Raw genomic sequence first — 19,442 nt, forward strand, 5'->3', positions numbered from 1 at the left:
ACTGTGCACGTATGATATCTCTGTTTCTGCTGTATATTTTTGTTGACAGTTTTTGTTACTTCCATTGTTGTATCGCCTCACACTTACTGAATGATATTCATTATTTAGTTATCTTGGCTGCCCTTACTTAGTCTTTTTTTTGTGTGTGCGCGCGCATGTCGTTTCAATATGTACATAAAAGGGTGGAATTTTACACTCAAAAGGTTCCATCACTTGGCCTGTCTTGCCTAATATATAATGGTTTTCATCGTGGATGTTCTCTATAGGCATTTTCTTCGCATACCTTCTTCCACTCTTCCTCTACTCTATTCTTGTTCTCTTCCAAGCTGTGTTCTCTACTTGATCTGTTGCTCTTTACTACAAAAAAGTTATTCACTATCGACGCTGCCAAGTTGAGTTAACCTGAAATTCAGATTCCAACAGCTGGACTCTCTCTTGGAAATCTCTCTCTCTCTCTCTCTCTCTCTCTCTCTCTCTCTCTCTCTATATATATATATATATATATATATATATATATATATATATATATATATAAAAGGGGAGGGGGCGGGGCTGGAAATCCTCCCCTCTCATTTTTTTTTTTTAATTTTCCAAAAGAAGGAACAGAGAAAGGGGGCCAGGTGAGGATATTCCCTCAAAGGCCCAGTCCTCTGTTCTTAACGCTACCTCGCTAATGCGGGAAATGGCGAATAGTTTGAATATATATATATATATATATATATATATATATATATATATATATATATATATATATATATATGACTTAAGTGATGATAAATACTTTAACCTGGGTTTAAATCTGTAATGTATCTTTATCGCAACACTCCCAGTATACTTTTCTGTGGACATTCTGACTAGTAGGTCAACATGCAGGTCTCTCACAGTCGGCTGCTCCCAGACACATGACAAAGATAAGGTGACTTCATTGCAGTCTGTCCCAAAAATACTCAATATAAAGCTGGATCCTACTCTGATCTCTACTTGCCACATTGTAATTCAAATACTTACTATTTCTCTAAAAATTTAAACATCATGAAGTATATTTAGAAATCATTCGCACTCTGCTGGCAGGTCATTTACATATATCAGGAAGAGCAGCGGCGGTAAGACTCAGCCCTGAGGGACATCGCCGAATATTCTAACCTGTTTGACAATGTACCACTGATATGTATCCTCTGTTCTCTTCCGCTTAATTACCTGTCGTTCAAACAAAGAAATCCTCTTCTTATGGCCGTCTGAAAATCCAGTTTCCCTACTGACCTCGTGCGGAGGAGACTATAACATGGCCTCCGGCAGACCCAGAACACGCACACCATCACTCGCATCTCTTAAGATTTGCCAAGCATGACCTCATCTCTTTGAACCAGTTCTGCTCCTCACTTCGGTAGTTTTTTCCTTGCAAGCACACATCCAGTTGTTTTCCCTGAAGGCACACATTCAGTTGTTTTCCCTAAAGGCACACATCCAGTTGTCTTCCTTGAAGGCACACATCCAGTTGTTTTCTAACGATCTATTTTCATAATCTCAAAGCTAATGAAATATTTATAATAATCTACAGATTGTGGTCGACAGTGATACGAGGCAGAAATCTGTCATGTTTTCTGATCGCATTCCAGAAAAACTGACACACTTCCTCGCGGCCAAACCCCTGGTACCAACACCTCCCCCAGGGACTTGCTAAACTGTCTAGCCTTCTCCACATTGTACACCCGAGTACACATGACGAGATAGAATCAGGGCCGGCTACCTCCCGTGGTCTAGACAGTTCACATGGCTATTAAAATCCCATCGAACAATTGTTTCGGTGTTCCACCCTGGCACTCGGTCAGTGGTGGAGTATGTGTCTTCCACTGTAAACATACTGTACAACTCTGTATCACTGTGTGCTTCAACACTACCCTGTAGATCCTTGATTCTTTATTCTTTAACAAACAAGTTCCACCTGCTTATTTATGGACCGTTTGGACTATCATTTGCGCTGCCCGCATAGCTATCCAAAAATAATCTACATTTCCCGTCCGCTTCCCTCACACCTCATCTAAACTACCACATACTTGCTCCGTCCGTCTACATCTACTACATCGTAAGTCTGCTGTCCTTGACCTGAAATATGTGTAACCATCTCCTTCCTCCCTCCTGACCTATTCTTCTGCATCTTACCGCTTCCAACTATCTCACTATGCAGATTAATAATATTATTAATAATAATGATAATAAAATTACACCATAAAAACCGCAAGCGGTAATGAGAATCATAACAATGGACAAAATAAATCCCTATATCTAAACCTTTAAATCTGAGCATAATTCGTCACTATCATAAGATCACGACCAAATAACATGGCAAAAGAAGTCACCATTCACTACACGGTATCGTCAATGGACGTAACGATTCCATTAAACACCCTTAAGTAAATTCAATAAACATTAAACAAAAATGTCACGGAATCAAATAATTGCATCACGGTATACTTAAACCATTGTTAAATATCCAACGGTGATCTAAAATGTTTAATCACGTAAAACATTTATTATGGGTAATGTTCAGTAAGCTCCCACTTGACTGTGCATGATGGTAACACTGCAGGAAAATGGGAGGGGTCGGTGCTGGTACCCCTGGAGGGGGTAATGAAGTGGGTGGAAAACGTGAGCAAGTACCGCCGAGCGACCCGATGTGGTGGTGGTGGGGGATACCGGGGTAACCATGCGCGTGACTCTTGAGTGCTTCTTCGTGGGGGACAAATTGAGCACGAGTGTGATTCCAGCATTAAGGAGGGTGGTGTACGGTGGCCACTACCCGAGACCAGCCCAACCCGCCACACTGGCTCACTACCCGCGCCAGGTGTGCATAACGCACGCTCGCTCATACTTACTCTATTTGACAAGAATTCCAGTACAATGGTCTACTACCCACGTCTGCTGATGTTTTAATTATGTAAAATTGTAAAAGACATGAGACTTACCTCTGATAACGAGACGAAAGGATTATGAGTTGTGGTCTATAACCTAGCTACCTTTGAACACTGCAGCAAGCGAATGGTGATTTCCACCACACACCAGACTTCTGTGGGGGGAAAAAAAATCCCCGAGACTTTAACTCCTGTCACTGCCAGTCTATCGCAGGTGGATCCACGCGATGAACTCACTGCACACTCCACCATCTGACCCACCATGGAGCCAGCAGGTTCTCTTGCCCACTACACAACCAACCCATTATCTAAAGAGTATATTGCAATTGTTTACTTTCCACACAATACTTGATATTTGTACAACAAAAATCTTCTACGTATCATTACAGGTTGTGTTGTCATTAGTAATGCAATCAAAGTTGTTCATTTTGCTCACATCAAAAGTACTATTTGTATGAATCTCGATATTTGCAAAACCTTTCCTTAGGAGAAGTGGACGACTTCAGTCAGTGGGAAAACACGAAAGCAAACCAGTCAGCAAAATGCTACGACTCACCGATGACGACTAGTCGGCAAAATAACTACTACTTTAACTTTACCCACTGTGACATGAGGGTTCCATTGCCCTGCACCACCACGACGGTGGGAGGAGCCGGGGTCGTCATGGTCACAGCTTAGCCTCTGTTGACCTGAGGAGCAGCAGTTCAACACACCGTCTCTCCTCACTCAGAAAAAGGCACTACTAACTCCCGCAACGTCATCCCAATGTTTTTTGTTTTCTTTCTAAAAATATTAAATCGCACGAGTCATTCATTTCACACAAATTCCACTCGATCTGTGATGTCAAGCACGAGTGAGCACGTGAGATACTGCCCTGCCAGGTAACTGTTGTGCAGGATGAGCCGTGCCGAGATTGAGATCATTTTTTTCTATAAATATTTTGTTGGTTTTAAGTAACAGGTACACTTGTTATGTATTGATCTCTTAATAACCAATCCAGGGTTCGGCACTTGAGTAAGTCCTCTTATCGGAACGCATGGTGAGGCCAGGTGAATTACTCGCCAGTAGTGTGTGGTGTTTCAGTGTGGTTAATACTGACACCAGTGTGGTTATTGAAGAGGCAGGGGTAACCGACCTTCCACCCCCTCATGCGCCTGTTATCCAGTTGATTTTTTACCTATCGTATTCCAAACTCGTTACGATAAAGGCAGAAGGCGTACGTACTAGTATATCTCTATGCTTTTCATAGCGTATCTGTGTCTTTTCTTCCGTTCAGTTCACATGTTTTCATTCCCAGGGCAAGACTGGAGTGCGGACTCGCGGTTGCATTCTTGTCCTTAATACAATGTTACGGTCGTGTGCATATACGTCGTCATCTCCACAGTCCGTGTACGCCTTCTTACAGTCATCCACACAATGTGTTCGTCTGCGCCTCGTAATGCAACCATCGCCCGTGAGGATGTAGCACCCTCTGTAAACCTTTGTTTACCTGCAGGACGCCAGCAGCTCCCATGCCATCATGAAGCTTCAGGCCATTATACCTAAAGGTCGTGCTCAAGGGTCGTACAGGTCAATGGTCGTATAAGGTATACATCTATACAAGTGTCACTGTCCCTGTTCAGTTCTGTTTATGTACCGACATGTAAACATAATTACTGATGATCGAAGCCAAATCTCACTTCTACCAGTAGCAAGTACTAAACAATCCTATTCTTATTATTGTGTTAGTGCTAATGACAGTTACAAGCGACATGCTAACTGCCGCTGGAGATATTATCTTGATGTTGTTCTTTGGCGCCATCATGTCCTTCAGCGTCAACTGGTGTCGTGTGGATTGCTACGTGGTTACTCGTGTCATCTAGCCGGTGTTATAGGCAAAGTGACACATTAGTGTCTCACGCGTTACCACAACACTGGATGGCACCACACACCCTCCAACATTACCAAATTGTCGTGTGCCGGTCCGACACCCGTGGAAGATCAATAGATGTTCAGTTACATGATGCAGGGCGTCACGAAGAGACAATGCAAGCTCTTCTGTGAGTCTAGAGTCTCTCCTGTGGGGTTTTCGAGTATCTCCAGTGAGTTTAAGAGTCTTTTGTGTTTCTACCGTCTCCCTGTGAGCCTAACATCTACCAAGTCTACCAGTGGTGACAGGCATCAGGGAAGGCAAGAGGCAACACGGTGCTGGGGAGACACAGACTCATTACAGGTTCATCGGTTAACATAAGACACGCTCTGTTTCACGGCAGAGGCCACCTGCACTGCTGGTGGTTGTGGTGATGGTGGACATCAAGGTGTGGTGGAGGTGGGTGGTGCTCGCTAATAGTGGTGGTGACAGCAATGATATGACCAGGTAATCATACATACATATATACATACACAACAGGGTGAGATTTTGTAGCGCAACTATCAACGTTGCGACCCATCAATCAAATGGCTATGGCTATGGGCGTCACACACAACTGTGTTGGAAGAGGGTGTTAGTGACAACGAAATAAAGAAAGGAAATATCGTATGTTTCCATAAAAACGAACAATATTAAACTTTCGAATTGTGTCTCCGATAACTGTGGTGTGGAAAACACACGAAATTCTTTTCTGAAAGCAAATGAATACTTACTTGAAATGGAGACAATACCGCAGCGAAAACCTACAGGGATCCAGGGAAAATGAGTTTAATGCATAACATATTTCTAAGGTTTTTACAAGAGAATGAGCTCCGTTTTAGACGGAGGAGATGGATGGGGGACTGTGTCTCCCTGGAATGCCAGAATGCATTAGACACTGTATCACAAGGATGGTAAAGAAGCTGGATTTTCAGATAGGCGTAAAAAAGGGAGACTGGATCGAAATTATATTAAGGAAAAGGACGAGAGAACACCTGTCACTAGAGCCTTATCTAAGTGGGTTGGGGATATCACGATGCGCCCTTTTTACAACTACGTAAATGACCTGCCAGAAGCATTGGACTCCCAAGTGAATGATTGCGGATGATGTTATGGTTATGACACAAGTCGAGAATGACCAGGATTGCATCAACTTACAAAGGGACTTAGAAAAGATCCAGTCTTGGTATGATGTACGATTGATGAAATTCAACCCACGCACATTTAAAAAAAAAAAAAATGAAAATACAACAATGACGGAGGTCTCGTTATGAATCAATTCTAGGTTACAAGCTGTATGACTGTGTGTGTGAAGGGGATTTGGACGTCGGCACTATACCCAACAGGTTGGCAGAGCACCACATCAGAATTGTTAAGGAAAGAAACTTTCTACTGGTTAATATTGAACTTGCACTGTCGTACAAGGATGACATATTCAATGGGCTATTTCCAACTTATACCTAAATTAGAATACGCTTCTCAAGTTTCACTACGAGTCAGAGGACCAGCAGACGACGTCCTCAGAGAGCAGGAGATAAGATTACCTTAAGTAAGCTGAAATATAGGCAGAGGATGGAGGTTTCGAAGGTGCCCAACACGAACAAGGGAGGAAGGGTAGACTTGAGCACAACCTCACAGTTTCTACACCAGAGTGACACTGACTGTTCTTACAAAGATTGGAAGCAAGAGCAACCAGAGGTCACAAGAAGAATTAATCAAGGAATCTGCTAAAAATGGAAATAAGTCCTTGTACCATTACAGTATCAGAGTTGTGGATGAATGGAATGAACTACACGTAGCAGTGATTGTACATAATATGCATATAACCTTCTTAAATAGTATGTTACTATAAAAGTTTCAAGAGATGGAACTCCCTCTTCGTACTGTAAGTCATTACAAATTGTAATTCCACTCACACATGAGAGTAGAACTTCCGTAATACAAATCTCACGGGCTATGGTTCGAGTTCTGGGCACGGTATCCTTCTCAAAGCCAGTCCAGCTATTCATCATGCCTTTGGAGCTGATCGATGGATAGGTACTTGGCGTAAGCTGCTCCTGCAGCTCCAAGACTACGCTACTTCCAGGAGCGAGAAAATCATGGACGCCTTTGGAGTGAGACAATCTTGACGACGCTGTACCCCGTGATACAGCCTCGCCAAAGTGACTCCAGGTGTAACCATGTGCAGGCGGAGGTATTTTGAATACCTTTACACTATAAAAAAAAAAAATATCATATGAAGTCTTTGGAGAGAAGAAAATCTCTTTAAAGGCAGGTGATTAGGTCCCCATACTCTGGTGACTAACACCTGAGAATCAATGTCAACAGCAAATGAGAGATCCGGTTCTGGTGGTGGATGGAGAGTTCCTAGAACCTCCCTGGCCTGCAGACCGATGAGGCTCTATTGTTCGTGGCATCATCACTTTTCCCAGGCAGTCAGGGACTACTTCCAGCCGTGTGACTCCCCACACACCTCACTCACACACACATTCTTCACTCAAGTGGGAACGTTGACACACTGCTGCTCAACTTAAACCTTGTAAAACCTTGATTTGAAACCATGATAACTCAATTCCAATTCCCATAAATCTTATATTCAAAAGAGAAATATAAAAAAAAATCCCATTATATTCTAAGGAATTACGTAATTCTAAATCAAATTTGAAGGAAGGAGGTAAATCAATATTCATGACGTGTGGCTTCAGGAGAACGCTCTTAAAGAAGAATAGAGATCATTTTCCCCCAACGTCTGCTTGGTTAAGATAAGGCACAACCTCCGTGTGAGAACGTTTGTGTATGCAATGTGCGGCTTTGGTAACACCAGCGACCAGGACGGTCACCATAACAACACAAGCAGGAAGACGCTGCTCACCACCCTCACACCATGACTGAATCTTGTCAACACTCTAGTGTTGCCTGTACCTCTGCTCATAACTACAGACTGGCTATATAGATAAGAAAACGACGGTGAGGGAGTGACCGCACGCATGCATAAAAATACGCATGCGCATGTGTGTGTGCGTTTGGGCCGGTTTATCGCGATTTTTACCTATATTTACAGTACGAGGAATAGTTCTACGCTCGTGAGGCCCCAGCGTGTAACTATTTACAATTACCTACGTGTGTATGTAGGCCACGTACCATTATCTATTTATGTCTCAGGCCTCAGCGTTGACTGCTTCATCGTTTCTTTTGCTCTAATCGTGTACTATTCTATTACTACAAAAATATTTCTTCGTAACTTTTCTAAGTCTTCCTTAAGCTCTTATTCTCTACTTGATATATATCTCTCATTGTTCAAAGTGGTGTCAGGTATCGAGACTGAGGTCTATCTAGGGACTCGGAAAACAGTCAACTCCATTGTCCTGCTGGTACAACTACGGCCTTAGCTATCTTGCCAGCCGCTAGACCCCCTCTCGTGTATGCATCTCGAATGAAGTGTCTATTCATCGATGCAATTTTTTTTGTTCTATCATTGCTGCAATTAGGTACGTTATCTAATCATTCCGTAGTCTTATACATTATCCCATCATTCCCTTAATCATATATTCTATCTAATCATTCCCTTAATCATATACTTTATGGCAATTTGATACTGACAACAATATCTAACCTGCAAACTGACCCGGAGTGTTCCGGTGACATGCTGGGAACTGTGTCAACCCCCAAGTCTCTCACACGTTAAATTCTGTAATTTGCTGATGATAGCTATTGCCGACTCTCCTAAGTGTCTCATCTTCACTTTTCATCCCATGGTTAACGTTAATCAGTCAAGTATCTGACCTGTCTAGATCTGCCTTCGTGGTCGTAATCTCAAACAATATTTTCCTTATAAGTTTAACATCAGTCCCAAACCAACCCATGTGTGGGTTCTAAACGGAACCTTAATGGGTTTTAAACACTTGGCTTTAGTTCCAGCATTAAAACAAACGATCCCAAACTAGAAACTGATTATCTTTCAACTTACAACTAAATGCTCGTCCTTAACTTTCTAAAAAACTAACAGGCTATCTCATAAAATTTGTTATATTCGCGTATACTTTTTTCTACTTTCCTGTGTCCCTGACCACATTCTAAGTTACGTTCTATAAAGTATACATTTAAAAAGTTGAATCGCTAAGATGGTTAGAAAATTCGGTTCTATGTTGCGATTTCTTTTTTTTTGCTTTGTTTTGTCGGACACAAATTCCGTGATTTGGTTACTAATAAAGTCTTGATTTCGGTTAATATTGTCACCAGCAAATAGGCACACAAACTCATTACACCACTTCTGAACTTAATATAGGAATATTACAAAACCATCTACAGGGAACGCGCACAAATTCAAGAACATATTCATCATCGGGTGGCAAACCCTCATAGACAACTATAAAGTTACATGAATATCTCAACTACCAGCGTGTCGATAGGTGGAATGAGAGTAATAATAATGATATAATAATAACAATACTAATACTAATAATAATAATAATAAGAAGAAGAAGAAGAAATCAAAACAAGTAACCTAAAAAAGTCAAGGTTTAACAAGTGTGTTAAGAGAGAGAGCAGGTGACTTCAACAGAGCATGAGATAGAGATCCAAGTGTTCCAGTGCAGCGGCGCCACAGCACGTGACAAGAACAAATGTATCACGAGAGGCGAAGTCTACCACCCCATGAAAACAGCACAGACGTGTTGCCTTTTGTTTAGTGGGCAATTCTTTTCACAGCCTTGCCCTAGAGCAAAACTTTAAACGTGCCACAGTTATGGCAAATATATCAATACAAACATAAATAAATCATTAAAAACTAGCGCAAAACAGCAGCCTGGATAGCACCCGACAACACTGCCTGGGAAAACCTAGCTTAGCAAGACCGATAATACACAACCTAGCGGTGCCCATCAACTCAGCTGAGAACGAAACCATAGGCTAGTATACACATCCAAGTCTACAACGTGGGATAACACCAACTTATTTCGTGGCTACGAAATAACGTTTAACAACGACTGCAACCTAATCCAGTAAAATTTTTCTGACCCCTAAAATCTTATCGATCCCCTGCACAGTTCCAACGATCCATTAACTAAAGGAAGGGGAGGTCTACAACGATCTCTCTGGGAACCATTGCTTTGCACAGTGCCCCCCCCCCCCCCCCAATGATCTACCCGAGCTGAATCACGTTGACAAGCAGCGAATATTTGCTTGACGCCCTTTCTTCAAAAGCCTCCCCAACCCCAAGGAAGACGAGGTAATGAATCTCAGGAAAACTATCTGGCACGAGTAGGTTTTGTGAGGTTTCTTCTTGTGTCATGTACTGTTACATAAGCAGTCAGTCATGCAAGGTATACTTACTAATGAGTGTCTCAAGATCTGGTGATGTTACTATCATTAACCGTCAGGTTAAATGGTCTGGTCTATGGTTTACTACATTGTGTCACCTGCTAATGTGTGGCAACGATTGGTTTAATGTCCTGTGAAACAGAGGAAGTCTCACCTCATGATCCTGTTCCGTAATATCCTGCATTACATCATTTAATAATTAAATATAATGGGATGTAAGTGCACCATCATTAAAGGAAACAATGACGAAGGACGTTCTGCATAATTAACTCTTACTGAAGGAAAGTCTTTGTCAATGTCTCATGTTATCATCTTTCAAGCAATCATATCATCAGGTTGACTGTGCTTCCTCTAGCGGGTGTGAAGTGAGGAGCGGCAGTGACTCAGGGGTGAAGTTAAGGCTGGCTCTTCACCAAGCGGACAGACTGAGAAGCGTTCACTACACGTAATCGTCACACTGCCAGTCAGGCACCAAGCACGGCACTCACTAGTTAACGGCTATCAATAACCGGGTGGATCCGTCTCTAAGACGTACTGGTCTCAACTCCCATCACTGAACAAACTCAGGGTCGCTAACTCAATTATAGCCACTGACCTGCTAGCGTGCTTGTCACAAGGCAAAACTGTCACCAGGTGAGCCAGTCACTGCTCTTGATAACATAAACACCTCCAACTGGAGCGTACAATCTTGGCCATGCTAGGGAGCGGGGGGAGGGAGGGAGGATGGGTGCACAGTTAGACAGTAACCCATGATTCACTGACTGTTAATAATGAAGACCATGGCCGCTATACGGGCAGCATGGGAATGTGAAAGGTGACGCCGGTGGATATATCCCACCCTCAAGAACCCCGTTCACAGATGATATTCCTCCACTCTCCCAACAATACACAAGTTCCTAGTAATACAAAACCGCATAGAGGCATATTTACTATAAACTTAAATGTGATTCAGAATCAACTGTTTTCGCTATTATAATAAATAATGATTCAGGATCTAAATTCATCCTCAGCGCCGATTTTTGCAATTCGGTAACCTTCAGCAGATAACCTTGTTTATATGCGAATACGTCTTATATTTCCTGTCTTCTTTTTGTACTTACATGTATGTCAAAGTGTAAACTTACATAAATTAATTATGTAAGAGGCTACGGTTCCTACGGAAAAATTCTAATACAAGTACTCTGGTACATACTTCAGTATGGGTACATCCTTCCCTTACCTTGATCAAACTAAGCTGAGTACTTACTTGTCTGTTCCATTATTGGCTGTCACACCTGTTAATAGTCGTTGTTTCTCAGCAATATATTGTTCATTTCATCCATATATATATATATATATATATATATATATATATATATATATATATATATATATATATATATAGAGAGAGAGAGAGAGAGAGAGAGAGAGAGAGAGAGAGAGAGAGAGAGAGAGAGAGATAGAGATAGAGAGAGAGAATCAGTAAGCGATAAAGATAACTACGTTACAAGGTGAATATATATCTCGGAAACTATGCGTTATCACAACAGATTGCGTGGAAGCACATACCGCGCAATCTGCAAATGGCATGGTGCAGAGGAAGGCTGAAAAAATACTGACTGCACAGATCTTCAAGGAAGCTTCTGAAACCAGAGAAGCACTGTGCTTACTTGTGTTCATAAGTAGCATTCCTGGGGGTCCACGTCACTCCTTGATGGGGTTACGCATTCCGGAAGGCAGCGTGCAACTTAGACGATAGATGTTCCTTACTTCTAACTTATTTTATAAAGCAGTGCTGCAAAAATGTGAACAGCTTGCGAATCATAATCTGCTGTTGACTAGAGAGAAAGTCTGTAAAAGCCTGATCCAAACCTTAAAGACTTACACATCAGAAGAGATAAGGAGTGAATCAGCAAACATTGAAACTCGGACCAACTAGTGATAAACTGAGTTAAATGGAAAAACCGCTGTTTATGACGAAGTTTTACTTATCGCATGCTTTGTGGTGAACTACACTGAACTTGTTTGCTAAGCAGAACTGTGTACAAAAATCAAAACCTTGATTCGCCACATGGACACCACCACCTCAGTCAGTTCCATTAACTTTACGGGAAAACCTGTGTACAACAGCGAACACTAGAATAAGATATTTATGTACAATACGTTGGCAGTGTGTTGTTGAAAACATTTACTGAAACACGGACAAAGTACCTTATTCGGAATATGCATGTTTTATAGTAAGAATGGAACTGAAGGTACAAGATGGTAAATAGAGCAGTACAAGACAGAAAAATATTCTAGGAGGAACGAAACATACAATCATACCATTTCAACAGAATACAGTGGACCCTATAAGCGAGTACCAGCCAAAGTTTGGTCCTCAAGAAGGGATGACCTATCTACTCGTGCCTTATTCGACCCTAAAGGGAATGGGTAAGTTACTTCGATATAAAGCGTTTGTCGTAGGCGAAATGAAATGTGCCGCCGTGATTACTGTTTCTTTCCCTACACGTCGAAGCTTTGGAACTCTACCCTCTCATGCATTTCCCCAAAACTATGACCTAGCACATTTCAAAAGACAGGTTTTTCACTTCCTCCGAAATAGATATTTTCCCTTGTCTTTTTCCCTCTCATTATTCTCTATTCTCTATATTTCAATTATGGCCCGGCCTTGATGTGGACTTTTGTCCGTGACTGGAGCTTTAAACAAAAAAATCAAAGCGAAGTAAATCTAGCTTTAATAGAAGCTATTTCAAATATCAAAAATTACGATTTCTACGTGTTATGTAAACATAACAGCAACACCAACATCCCCACAGCTTGGTGCAGCCAGGCATGTGGTAACTGTGACAGTTCTTGGCCACAACATCATAAAAACAGTTCCACATGATACTATGAGCTAAGTACCATTACTCATGTGCACAAAAACAAGGGAAAACTCAATTATAGCATAATACAGTAAAGTGCATGATTTCTGCACTGGCCACAAACAAAAGGCCCACTCAGCTGGAAATACTGAAATATGCAAATGTTCCGTATTTATAGCTATTATCACATACTTATGGATATATATATATATATATATATATATATATATATATATATATATATATATATATATATAGTTATGGTCCACTATCAATCACTTGCTCTGCAACAAGTCGCATAAGTTTAACGATAGGGGTTCATGTGTACATCCGCGTCGCTGACAGCAGCACTTGTCATTGATAAGATATAAGCACTAGAAAAACTGAAAAAAACTGTCCTGCGTTATACACATAAACCAGTTTCTTGTTGAATAAATTTTCCAGACAACCAAAGAAAGCTGTCGGTCAACATCACTCAAAACGAAAATTGTGTTCGGTTAATTCTGAGCATTTCTACCTGTAGTGACTCCACCATGGTCCTGGCCGTGTTTTTCCTTAGCTGATTCCCAGATGGTGCTAATCAACAGAAAAATAAGGTTTAATGGGTACGTATTTTCTGAGATGACCACACTCATTCAGTTTTTAGATTCCAAATGGGTCTGCCACTGTTTAATATGGATACCAGGTGGCTCTTACTTAAATGTCCACCCAAACCTGACATCTCCCGCGCAAATCTTAATAAGTTATGTGGTCGATTTCAACCACATTCGGTGTTATCCTGACGGTTTTTGACAATCTAGAGTTTAAAGGCTTCCATAAGATTCTATCAAGATTGACATCAAAGAAAAACTTCACAAACGACTAAAATGCAGGTACAGTAATTTTCCCGTTTGAACAATTCCTTCCTGAAGCTGTGGACAAATAAGAGAGTGGATGATGGTGATTAACATGTTCAAAGCAGCTGTAACTACATTTAAGAAAAAGAATTTTACGTTTAACACACGTGCGTTTCCTTAGCAAACAACGGTGTAGATGGTGGTAGTGGCTTACAATATCACTTATGCTTAATGGGTTCTCACTTTATAGTTACAATTTTAACTACGTCAGGTCGTCCACGAATTTTACCACACTATCTGAGACACTTGTAAACAAAATTCACAGGAGACGCACATAATTGTACTGGTTGTGTATACATGTGCCTGGCTGGCTGGCAACACCAATAAAGTTAAGCAAACAGTAGTCCTACTAGCCTCAGGATTTGTTCCTCTTCTACAGCTTCTGTCGTGTATCCTCTACTGAAGCTTGTGTGGCACAGTGACTGACCAACAATATCCACAACAAACACAAGATGACACCAGAAAAAAGGTCCGAAAAACTTGCCAAACACGAAGTCAGTTCGAAACCTACCAGGCGGTTTTCCTAATCAAGTTTTTATGAGATCGACACACAGCTATCAGGTACATTAGCTGTGAATTGCCCAATTCAACCGGTTACCACTTTAGTTCAGGATTACAGCACCTGTTTCTCTCTCTGGGGAATGAAGGTCTGACCTCACTGGGTTACATCTCCAGGCCACGGAAAGTCTAACCTCACGGATTTACAATATTAAATTCAGCGTTTATAAACTTTCACAGCCTGCTCGTTGTGTCGACTGGCTTTATTATCCATTAAGAAATTTATCTTAATACAGACTTAAATTATCAAAATCTAATAATTTTAGCAACACTTTTAACAGCGCACCTTACGGTTACGACAAAGTACAGCAAAATGCTATGACTTACGACGATTTCAAATAAATGAAGCTAGAAAAAAATAGAATAAGCCAATTAGCAATGATGGTTTAATGAAATTCTAAGTCGTTTGGCCACATCAGCATGGATGATGGAAACGGCATAAACGCTGTAAATCAATCGTATCTCCCAACAAAACCGAAAAAATATAATCATTCATACCAGCTGTTGTTTTATAAAGGCTGCATTTCATAATTCCCTTGAATGTTCAGAAGTTCCATTTGTCCTGTAGATGTATAACAAATATTTTCAAATAGCTGAATAACACCTAAGTTCATGTAGGAGGAATGAATTTCCTTTTGGAATCGGCTACGAATAGAGAAGAATCCTTAATTTTGTTGTTTTCAACCCAAGGTAAAGAATTCTAGCACAAGAAAATTAGATATACTGTAATAAAAACCCTGACATCCCTTACACACCAAGTACATAATGAAAATTCCCTATCAAATAAAACCAATAACGTACGGAAAGATCGCCATACAGGAAGAGGGACACACTGCAAGAGAAAAATTAATAGGTGAAGTAAAAGATCAGAAGAGTATCTACTGAGAATCGGCACGGCCATGGCCCCCGAACCACATATATTTTCCTTTGCTTCATATTAAAATGCTTTGTCCGGATGATTAATACAGGAATTCACAATGGCCGTTGCAGGTCTTCTTCGCCTGCTATGTGGACTTTTTATTTATTTTTTTGGTGGGAAATGTCGAGTTGGGAGCTGCATCCATAATATTCGGAGTAGGAACTCTGCATGTTTTGAATTCTAATATTCAGCTTGTACTAGTCGTTATTTTAGTGCAAAACGAAACAGTTATATCAAAGTGCATTTAAACATTTACATACATCAACATCAATTACATAAAGATATTCTGTATCTAATACCTACCCATGTTTGTGATGGTAACGATAGATCTGAAGTCTTGGGTACAACATTGTACCCCCTTTAGTTATTATCCATTTTTTAAGGTAAACTTTAAATGGGATGCAACTTAGAGGACTCTTAACATTCACGTTATCTAAACCTCAGGGGACCAGAAGCTATGCGAAGTTAGCTCTGCGGGGGGTAGCGGTACTGGATTTTAGACCAGAATATTAATCATTAAGATAAATTTAGATCATTAAGAAAATTAGTGGTTTTCTTAAGTTCTGTTGATTTCATACAAGTTCACTACCGAATCTTATGTAAAGCAACCCTATATTTTCCGACATAACTACAATCGCAGTATGTTACAATTAAGTTGATTATAATGTTGAAAATAATGCTCTGAAACCGTTACTGTATTCTCTTAACAATACGAAACAAATTCACACAATATATAAAGGTAACACGATGCGTAGAGAAACTAGTAAATTACCAGAACAAATATTGGTATTGTAAATGAAAAATTCACAGTTCTTCAGCATCAAAATCAAGGAGGAATATGCACCACACAGTAGTTTCAAGTACGATAAGAGCGGTTGAAAACCTAAAAGAAATATATTAATGCAATATCAATCAACTGGAAGAATCTGTTTTAATAAGAGTATCAGCATGTTGAAAAATATGACAAATTAATTAGAATGTGCAGTGAAACTGTCTAATAATTTCCACAGCTGACACCCTGAAAATTTTGGAAACAATTACACCTACAATGTTGCTTACCTTGCAGGTGAGTTTGAGGGGATGGCTAGCAGCAGGGTGTCCACACAACCGCCAGGGTTTCCCCGGTCGTAAGATCACTGTGCACACAACTTTCCCCCTTGGTCGTGGGTGTCCGCGCCTCTCCCGGGCTCCGCAATACCCTGCAGGAGTCTCTTCACTTTGGTCACGATCACAATCACCTACCAGCCCTACGCTAATACGCCAATATATATATATATATATATATATATATATATATATATATATATATATATATATATATATATATATATCATACAAATTTCACCCCTATCCAGAAACCACTTAAATGGGTACCCATTTAAGTGAATTCCTAAGAAGCAAGAAAGTACCCATGAGGATATGCTGCCTGAGGCTGAAGAAAATTAAGGTTGGAATGGAGAACGTATATCACCGCTAGTTCTGCTACCAAACACCTTTATGGGCTCTTTTAAGTTCCAAAGTTCCAGAGCTCTTCCTCTTCGCACACTATAAACTTTTAAATGCAAAGGTAAATACAACTGTAATCCACGATACCAACTTAACTGATATGTAACCAACTACAACAAACTGGCTGCGCAATAGTTACTCAAAGGTACAAAAATCATATGATAAAAGTTATAACCCCTTCAAAGATATTTTCCGAGCGGAATTCAATGTACACAACTGCCAAAATATAAACAGACATCACAACGCACTCTGTCCACGAAATACACAATGTTTAGTAAGATCAACATACACTTTTCGCAAAAATACTGTGGAATAAAACTCCGTTCGGCTTGTTATGAGTTCCTGAGCCGCACCAGCCGCACGTACTTCCCACACGCTGGCTACAACGACACTGAGTGACAAACGCTTCTCCACAGTCTCTGGGCCCCGGCCACGCGCTGATTCCTAAACGATCGTCTCGACGTGGGAGCAATTAGAGACATCATCTGAGCTAGCTGTATGATAAATTTACCTTCACATTAATAAAACTTCGTTTACGAACACAAATTCTGAACGAAAATTTGTTAAGACGATCAATGTATCATTTGATTCACCTAAAACACGAATGGTAAAGCGCATAAAAAATATAGGGGATGGGGTGGGTTGGGGGGGGTTGGAGGGAGAGTTTGTGCTGTGCTCCAGTGTGTGTGTAGATGCTTGGCGTGATGTATCTAATCACCTCCGTTAAGGTGTTTATTGAGAAAGATCACGCTGATAGCATTTCCCGGTCATTATGAATGCGTAAATACCTGCGTGACCAGCAAATATTTTTCCACAGAAAAAAAAAAAAGATAAATAACATCTTGGTCCACAATCCGTCTCCTATCAAAGTGAACTCAGCTTTCGTTATCCTGAAGTTGTACTGAGGATGAGGGTGTAATGAAAATATGGGTATGGTGAATATAATATGAAAAAGGTTGTGTTGATAATGGTATAATAAAGCTGAGGTTGTAGTAAAATCAAAGGTGTAGTGAATGTGTGGGTGCAGTGATAATGGTCTTAGACCTAAGTGATGATGATGCCCTTTGACCTGAACGTTAAATTTCAGGTAAATGGTCAATTGTGGCCAGGAAGTGATGAAGATCTTGACATTACCTGTATGGGTCAAGGTGGCCTTTTTTCTGGTCCACAACGTTCATGTGAGAAACGAATGGTGGCAAGCTGGTAAGGATGAGGGTGAAGTAGTTTTGTGAAAGTAAGGGTAGAGTGAAGATGACTTTTATCCTGAACCCCATAATGATCCAAGATACGTTCAAGGCCAGTCGAAAGAAGCTAGAAAAAAGGGGGGGGGGGGGGGGCTGAGGTTCCCCTGTTCCACCAACTGTATGTCGTGATATAAGATATAACCATATACCTTGCTAGCTGAATATCATAGTTCCCACTGCAATGCCACTTAGCATATAAAAGATTCTGAAAGAAACAATAATAAAATTCGCCCACAACAGTGACGTAGTGCGGAAGTACCACCAATATGCAGTCTTCATTTATTAATAATAATGATAGTAAAGTAACGCAGTCACAGAAGAAAATCCGTTGCCCCAAAACGTTATCACTGGGTTAAGTTTACTTAAGTGTGTTGGTTGCTATTTTTAAGTAAGACGCGTTTTTATGCGTATTCCAGTGACATTTAGGTCTTGCATCAGGATGTTGCTCACTGATCGTCAACTAATTACACTAAGCATCAAATAATTTATTGGGATTGGTTTAAATTTATGAATGATTTCACAGCAACAATTCCACGTTATTCTATATCTAATGGAGGTTTTACAAGCTACCAAACGTTGGAAAAAACATTTTCTCATTAGAACGAGTCGAAATGTTATGGAAAAACGTTACAATTAGGTTTGTCAACTTAAAAAGGAGTATGATGATACCTGCTTCCTCCCACGCATACCAAAAGGATTATGAACAATATCTACTCAGTGTGAATTAACAGAAAATAGTTCAGTGTGGACAAAATGCGTTGTATATTTAGGTTTCATGTGCATCAACCATTGTGCAATCTCATGGCAGGCCGCCAAGCCAGAGTGACTTAAAACTCTAAAGCTCTACAACAATGGAGGGTCGGTCATTCAGGCCGTGAGCGTGTAGTAACCATGTATCGATATTCTTAAACACCTTCAGGGGTTCTAGATGATTTTAATATCATGCACACTTCCAGTGTGTACATATTATGGCCCTACCATTCGATTTCATTACCACAGGGGCTAGAATCTTTACTATCATGCAGAGGCGTAGGACCTTAACGTTTGCAACGTGGTCCTTAAATTGGAGGCTTTTGGGTGTACATAGCACGTCAGCTTGGTTAATGTTAACACTAACAATCACTTGACAATGGGACTGCCGTCCGTATAAGAAGATAAGAAAGGTCAAAATTAGATAAGGCTTTGCTATGGTACCCTAAACCATGTTCATGTACCCCGGCCGCTGCAGCCCCCGGCTACTCACTGACACTCACTTAACTTGGCATACTCGAAATTTGCGTCAAACTGTTTATACACATACATATCTTCCCTTCGTCTGCTTCCTTTCCAGCCTTAAAACCCACACTCTGCTGTTTCC

The 19,442-nt window shown here is 40.6% G+C and overlaps 1 protein-coding gene across 5 annotated transcripts in view; it reads right to left on the reverse strand.

The window, feature by feature from the left end:
- Positions 1 to 17,241, reverse strand: part of LOC139746410 (metabotropic glutamate receptor) — a 52,276-nt gene extending 35,035 nt beyond the window's left edge. For 3 of the 5 annotated variants that reach the window (XM_071657629.1, XM_071657625.1, XM_071657630.1), the window contains exons 1-2: positions 17,131 to 17,234; positions 16,395 to 16,587 (exon numbers count right to left, since the gene is read on the reverse strand). The gene's annotated coding sequence lies outside the window, so the exon portion shown is untranslated. Of the gene's footprint in view, positions 1 to 16,394; positions 16,588 to 17,130 lie in introns of all 5 variants that reach the window. The other 2 variants (XM_071657627.1, XM_071657626.1) reach the window with 2 other exon arrangements.
- Positions 17,242 to 19,442: the final 2,201 nt, after the last annotated feature.

Source organism: Panulirus ornatus, chromosome 65 (assembly GCF_036320965.1).
Source record: "Panulirus ornatus isolate Po-2019 chromosome 65, ASM3632096v1, whole genome shotgun sequence".
Taxonomy (NCBI): Eukaryota; Metazoa; Arthropoda; class Malacostraca; order Decapoda; family Palinuridae; genus Panulirus; species Panulirus ornatus.